Source organism: Pseudopodoces humilis, chromosome 13 (genome assembly GCF_049639895.1).
Source record: "Pseudopodoces humilis isolate 2021_Gansu_Grassland_sample_001 chromosome 13, ASM4963989v1, whole genome shotgun sequence".
NCBI lineage: Eukaryota > Metazoa > Chordata > Aves > Passeriformes > Paridae > Pseudopodoces > Pseudopodoces humilis.
The window spans coordinates 20,414,250-20,421,441 of record NC_142212.1 but is presented as its reverse complement, the minus strand read 5'-3'; the positions used below and the strand labels follow the sequence as shown (position 1 = coordinate 20,421,441).

The window sequence follows — 7,192 nt, the reverse complement described above, 5'->3', positions numbered from 1 at the left end:
GCAGCGGTGCCAGGGGCTGCGGGGAAGGGAGGGAGGGAGGCACCGGTGCCTCAGGGGTCCCCGAGCACTGTGCAGCCCCTGGCTGCGGTGGGAAGAGCTGCCTGTTGTGGCTGGCCTGGGACTGCCTGCAGTGCCCCTGTCCCCCTGTCCTCCTGTCCCTCTGTCCCTGTGTCGCCCTGTCCCCCTGTCCCTCTGTCCCTCTGTCCCTCTGTCCCTCTGTCCCCCTGTCCCTCTGTCCTTCTGTCCCTCTGTCCCTCTGTCCCCCTGTCCCTCTCTCCTTCTGTCCCTCTGTCCCTCTGTCCCTCTGTCCCCCTGTCCCTCTGTCCCTCTGTCCCTCTGTCCCCCTGTCCCTCTGTCCCTCTGTCCCCCTGTCCCTCTGTCCCTCTGTCCCTCTGTCCCTCTGTCCCTCTGTCCTTCTGTCCCTCTGTCCCCCTGTCCCCCTGTCCCTCTGTCCCTCTGTCCCTCTGTCCCTCTGTCCCCCTGTCCCTCTGTCCCCCTGTCCCTCTGTCCCACCACCCTCCCATCCCAGGCTCTGACCCCAAGCTCAGGGAGATGGATTTCCGAATCAGACAGGAATGTGCTGGGGCAGTTTATCACAGCAGACAGACACGGAATGTTTTTCACAGAAGAAACTGTCCAAACCCACGTTTCTCTTGTTATTTCAATGGATGTTGAGCACTGAATGACAATCTATTGCCCTTTGTATTTTGGGGTTTTTTTTTACACGGATTGGTGAGGTCTTTACTGCTTTAGCAAACATTCCTGCCGGCTCCAACAAACATTCCTGCCTGCTCCTGCTGAGGCCACGAGGTCCAGCACAAAGCCCCTTTGTGCAGGTGAGGGAAAGGGCTCCCCACGCTCCCAGCTCACTGCCCTGGTTCCCCATTTCCCACTGAGCCCAGCCATTCTCCCTTCTTCATTGTGCCCGAGTCCAGGGAAATCCCTGGAATAACACAAACCGGGATCCAGCTGCCGATTATGATCTGTGATCTGGGAGCACAACCCCAGCTCAGAGCTGAGCTGGCTCCTTAGAACTGCAGTCTGAAAAAAAATAAATCCTAAACTCCTATTGATTTAATTTCTCCCTTGTTGGTACATTCTTTCCTGAAATTTCTCGCAGCATTCCTGCAGAGAAGGGGAACGAGGAAACAGATATCCCAAGGTCATGTGGACCTGGATACGCTTTTCCAAAGGAAGGATCAGAATTTATGGCAGGCCTGTGGAAAGGGAAATGAGTGAAGAGCAGCAAAGGCTGGTTCTGCTCTGGGAGGAGATGGGAACACAGCCCTGACTGTGTGTCCTGTCCCCAGGCATGCTCTGCTCTGCTTCCAGAAGGGAAAAAGGAGTTTCTGCTGCTCCCAGCTCTGGGGTGTGCTGCTGGCTCAGTGAGTTCTCCCTGGAGCCCCAGAACCCCCGGGGGGACAGCAATGCCTTGGCTCCTGCAGGGCTGTCCCCTCGGGCACGGAGCCTTTGGGATCCAGCCCGGGACAAGGACTCGTCCCTTCAGGGGACAGGAGGGGCAGGGGGCACGGGGGGTGACACTGCCTGGGTGCAGCACAAAGGCCAAAGGCTCTGGGGGCTGGCAGCCCCTCTGGAGAGCAGCAATGTGCCCGAGTCAATGGCTGAACAGCTTTAGAAGAGCTATTTGAACGTCCTCAAAAAAATCTGGGTTAAAAAGCAAGGGCAGAACAGAAATTCTGGAGAGATGAAGTCCCTGCAGGGATGGCGTTGGAACCTGACCTTCCAGAGGCATTTTGGGAGCGAGCAGAGAGAACAAACAGCACAGGGATATTGTTTTTCAAACCCATGAAGGGCTTGGCAGCCCCGGGAAACGTTTGGCATGGCGATGGGGTGACATTATCTCCCTTTCCCAAGGCACACGTGGCGACAGGGGACCTAGGAAAGAACTCAGCAGGGATTGCGGGGCGCCACGAGGCCCGGGGTGACAGCCAGCAGCAGCAGTGGCACTGCCACCCTGCAGGGACCGGCCACATCACCTCCCAGGCTCACGAGGAGCTGAGCTCATGCTTTGCACAGGCGTGGAGGGAAGGTTTTGGGGAGGGGAATCCACCTAGCAGGGAGATTCCACCTGCAGGTGACGGGTTTGGGTGCTGGTTTTGGTTTGAGTTTTAAGCAGCAGCTGCAAAGCTGTGACCCCACAGCTCCGGGTGCTGAGCAGGACTGGGAGCTCCCTGTTCCAGCAGCATGAACCCAGCACTAGGAGAAGAGTTAACGCCCTTCTAGATGCTTCCATTTACAATAAAAATACATCTGGAACAGCTGTAATTAATGACAGCACAAATAAATGAAGTGACAGTGAAACAGGCAGAATGACAGGGCACATCAAGGCTGGCAGGTTATTCCTGACCTTCAGAACCTCCCTGGGATGCCCCTGAGGGTGGGAATGCTCTGGGATGGGACACACAGCCAAGCTGGACAGGGGCTGTTTTATTCCAGGTTTCTGAGCGGTTCAGCCTGTCAATACACAGGAATAAACAAACATAAATGCTGGCCCTGAGGATGAAGTGTGCTGCAGTGCCCTGGCAGGCTGTGGGCAGAGCGGGGCAGCCAGGGAGAGGGGCTGGTGAGCTCCAGGACAGGGTCAGGTGAGCTCCAGGACAAGGTCAGGTGAGCTCCAGGACAGGTGAGCTGCAGGACAGGTTCAGGTGAGCTCCAGGACAAGGTCAGGTGAGCTCCAGGACAGGTGAGCTGCAGGACAGGTTCAGGTGAGCTGCAGGTTCAGGTGAGCCCCAGGACAGGTTCAGGTGAGCTCCAGGACAGGGTCAGGTGAGCTCCAGGACAGGTGAGCTGCAGGACAGGTTCAGGTGAGCTGCAGGTTCAGGTGAGCCCCAGGACAGGTTCAGGTGAGCTGCAGGCAGCTCCCAGAGCAGCTGAGGCTCGCAGGGGCCAGCAGGGATCAGTGCTGAGGAACAAGGCTGGCTGTACTCAGCTGTGTGCAGGGAGGGACAGGACGGTCCTGTGACTGCACCCGGCTGATCCTGCAGGAGTCATTCCCCAGCACCTGCCCCAAACACGCTCTCGGGAGCTGCCTGGTGAGTCAGTGGCAGCTTTATCAGCCCTGTCACCCCGGCAGAGCTCCCGGGGCTGTGCGGAGCTCTGGGACAGCTGTGCCCGGCACTCCCGGCCCCGGGGCTGGGACCCCAGCGCTGCTCCTGGAGAGCTGCTGGAGGTGAGGCCAGATTCCCCTCTGAGCTCCTCGATGGGCCCACGAGGCCGGGAGTTTATTTGGGTCACCGAGGCCAGGGCAGGAAAGGAGCTGGGAGCTCTGTGAGGAACCACTGTCGGTGATTTCCAGCTCAGAACGGCACCTGGGGAGCCCTGGCTGGGGATGGAGAGAGGCTGGGGGGAGCTGGCAGGCACGGAGCAGCTGCAGGGGACACAGAAAGAGATCCTCAAGGATTTTGTGATTTCCTCAGGAATCCCACGTGCAGGAAAGGGCCAAACTTCTGCCTGGAATTGATGCTGACTGCTTTGCTGTGTGTGGAGGCAGGGGATGAAAGCTGGCAGCTGGAAGTGAGGTTTGCAGCTCCCCAGGAGGATGGAGAGGGGGGCTCTGCAGCTGAGGAGCCCACCCAGCCCTGATGCTTCCCTGGCACATCCAGGCCAGCAGTGACCACCTACAAGAGCTGCTCGAGTGCTCCTTGATGAATTCAAGTGAAAATCTGGCGCACAGACGGCAGGAATGGCCGAGAGTGAGGAATATTTCTGATGCTGTGGCTCGGGGAGGTGGCAGCCAGCACACCCTGGGTGCCAGCAGGGACCACCCCAGCAGCACCCTCGCCCCTGGGAGCAGAGTTTGTGTGCTGGAGGGAGAGAGGCTGGTGCCGTGGTTAAAGGGATTACTGCAAACTCTGCCCTCTTTTCTAGGGGACTGAGAATCTGTGCTGTTACGTTCTTGGCTAATTTTCAGTTTTTCTCTTTTGTACAAACATAAAGGGATAAATGAAATAGAAAATACGGCTCTGCAGCTGCTTCCAGTTAAGAGCTTCCCCCCTTTCCATGAACGAAGTAGTAAAGCTACAGATTTGGTTGAAATATTTTTGAAGAAATTTTCATCTCCTGGATCCCCAGTTGGAGCAGAGCAATCAAAGGGAAATGACAGGAAAATAAATGGAAGAAACTAATCAAAAAGACAAAGGCAGCTCCCTTTCTATTAAATATTGAATAAGATAACCTAAATTTTTGTATGTGTTGATTTTCCCTGTGGTCGATTTAAGGAGATATAGGATTGAAGTAGGAAGTAAAGAAAATACTGCATCAACCCCAAGAAATATTTTGCAGTGACACACACACACACACACACGATGTTTTTTCACTGGTTGTGATCAGATGAGTCATCCCGTTTGTAGTCAGAAATAGATTCAGAAATGTAGATTAAAAAATAAACCCGGAATACGTGTGGTTTTGAACACAGCTGTTACGGGAGGGCTTTCCTAATTTGGCTATATTCATGCAGGGTCTTTCTTCCAAAGTTTACGCAGTTGGTTTCATCATCAAAAGATTATTTGTAGTGAGTGAAACCCTTGAAATCACGGATCAGATGGAGGCTCGGAAATCTGTGAGCCTGTCTATAAAGTGAGGGATGACACACAACCTTCATGAAGAAAATGAATTCCCTTTTTGCCCTTTTATTTTGAATCAAGGAGTTCCTTTAGTTCTGCCTGAGCTGCTCAGGGGCAGCTGTGAGCCACGGCTGCCTGCACAGCCAGCTCCTGGGGCTGGTCAGCCTGGGCTGCCCAATCCTGCTGGGGGCTGGGGGACCATTCCCAGTCTGCTGTGGGACCATTCCCAAACTGCTGTGGGACCATTCCCAGTCTGCTGTGGGACCATTCCCAGTCTGCTGTGGGACCATTCCCAGTCTGCTGTGGGACCATTCCCAGTCTGCTGTGGGACCATTCCCAAACTGCTGTGGGACCATTCCCAGTCTGCTGTGGGACCATTCCCAGTCTGCTGTGGGACCATTCCCAGTCTGCTGTGGGACCATTCCCAGTCTGCTGTGGGACCATTCCCAGCCTCATGTGGGACCATTCCCAGTCTGCTGTGGGACCATTCCCAGTCTGCTGTGGGACCATCCCCAGGCAGGACCACCCTGCTCTGCTCTGGGTGAAGCTCTGTGTCTGTCTCTGGCCTTGCCTGGTGCTGAGGATCCCTCCCTGGGGCTGCCATGTCCCATCCTGTCACAGGGCTGGCTCTGTCCCGCTGGCCTCGCTGCCCTGGAGGGACTGTGTCCACCTGGGAGGAGAGCACAACTGGGAACAGAGGAGATGGAATCTGCAGGATGCCAAACCTCTCGAGAAAGCCGTGGGTGAACACAAAGATGTCCCAGAAGGGGCGTTTCAGGGTGAGGGGCTGCTGAAGGTCAGCAGATGGGCATGGGCCAGTCACATGGCTGGAAGGGTGGTGGAGATGATGAAGGTGGTGAAGATGATGTGAGTGAAGGAGATGCTGAGGTTGGAGTAGGAGGAGGAAGGAGCTGGAGATGCTGGAGGGATGAGGAGGGTGGTGCAGGAGGAGGAGGAAGGTGCTGGGGATGAGGAGGGTGGCAGGGCAGAGCAAGATGAGCTGTTGCAGACACGAGCACGGTGCAGCTCTGCTGGAGCAGCAGGGTTTGTTCTGGGGCTGTAAATCCTTTACCCCACAAATGGCAGAGTCCTGCTGAGCGAGAGCCCCGGTGCCTCATTGGGCACTGAAATCCACCTAAACAAAGCCATGGTCAAGTGTCTGACAGCTCTGTGTGTGTGTCTGTGTCAGGATCCTGGAGCTGTCTCTGAAGACTGAAATGTTATGACATTAGCAACTTTACTACCGCAGAGAAATCTTAGAAATGCAAGAATGCAAAAGTAACAAAAGTAATTGTGCAGATCATTGCAGTTAAAAAATAGAACCATTAGCAAAGGAGGACTAATCTTATCTGATGCTCCTCTTCAGAATCTGGCATGTAGTTTTATGGATTAAACTGTTTTTCATTTTGACACTAAGAGCCCTCTTTTAACTTTCCAAAAGGCACATCTGAAAACAGCTCAGGAATCTCAAAGAGAAAAAGAGTCAAAAACAAAGATTCCTCCTCTGCAAAGTACCTTCCTCATTGAAACTTGGCCACAAAGGTCTGCTCTCCCAGCTCCAAACCCTCTTTTGGAAGAAATGCCGAGTGGCCTTTTACAGATGTAAACCCTCCATGGTCCTGGGATGGAGCAGGATGGACAAGGGTGGAGGACCTCTCTCCACAGCCTTTACCAGGAGAACACGGATATTCATGTTGTGGCTGGTTTCTGATGCTGCTGCTGCCCCTTGCAGTAACAGAGGTTCCTCACCTGGGGATTGCCAGGGACACCATCAGAACCATGTGCTGCTGCATGGGAACGGGTTCAGGAGCTCCTGTAAAAGGCTCCCAGATCACCCCCACTGTTCCCTGCAGAAGGACCCATTGTGGTTTGATAGGAGGTGTCCTGTTTCCTTAAATTAATGATACACTTCAGGGCTGCACCATATATTTAAATTGCCATTTACTGTAGTAATATATATTAATCATCCTCTAAAAGAAGAAATGGGCCATTGTCAGAAGGAAGTAAAGGAACATTTTATATTACCCCAGGCTGTCTTGTTTCTGCAGGGACACAAGAAAAATTGTGTTTATCATCTGGTATTTCAACAGAAAAACACTGTAGGGCCTCTCTAAATCCATCCAGCTTAACTGGCTGCTCGCAAGTTCAAAAAACAACCGTGGATTTAAAAGAAAGCATTTATTTCCCTATAGTTCAGCTACTATCAAATGCTCTCAGCAGCTGAAAGAGCAGGTGGGAATGAAGGGCCCTGCTGTGCCTGGGGCTGTGCTCAGCAGCACCCAGGAAATGTGATTTGCCCCAAAGGTGGCCAGGGCACGGCAGGATTTCACCCTGAGATGAGCTCATGTGCCCAAAGTGAGCCCAAACCCTGCCCCTGCTGCATCCCCTGGCAGCTGCAGCGCCTTTCCAAAGCTGGCTCCAGCAAAAGGGGCAGCTCGGCTCAGCAGCTCTTCTTACTGACACTGAATTCCCATTCTTTTCCATTCATGGCAGGGCAGATCATTCGGGCACTGGGAGCACAGCTGATGATGGGGAGGGAGTTACCAGTGCCAGCCCCCAACACCGGCATGCAACCCTTCTGACATCACCTGGGCATGCCCCGTATTTAC

The 7,192-nt window shown here is 54.1% G+C and overlaps 1 long non-coding RNA gene across 1 annotated transcript; it reads left to right on the top strand.

Moving 5' to 3' along the window:
• The first annotated feature begins 3,061 nt into the window (after positions 1-3,061).
• LOC106628134 (uncharacterized) lies at positions 3,062-4,157 on the top strand. Its single transcript, XR_001331415.2, has 3 exons — positions 3,062-3,190; positions 3,438-3,713; positions 3,958-4,157. It is a non-coding gene; the product is annotated as an uncharacterized LOC106628134 (long non-coding RNA).
• The last annotated feature ends 3,035 nt before the right edge of the window (positions 4,158-7,192 follow it).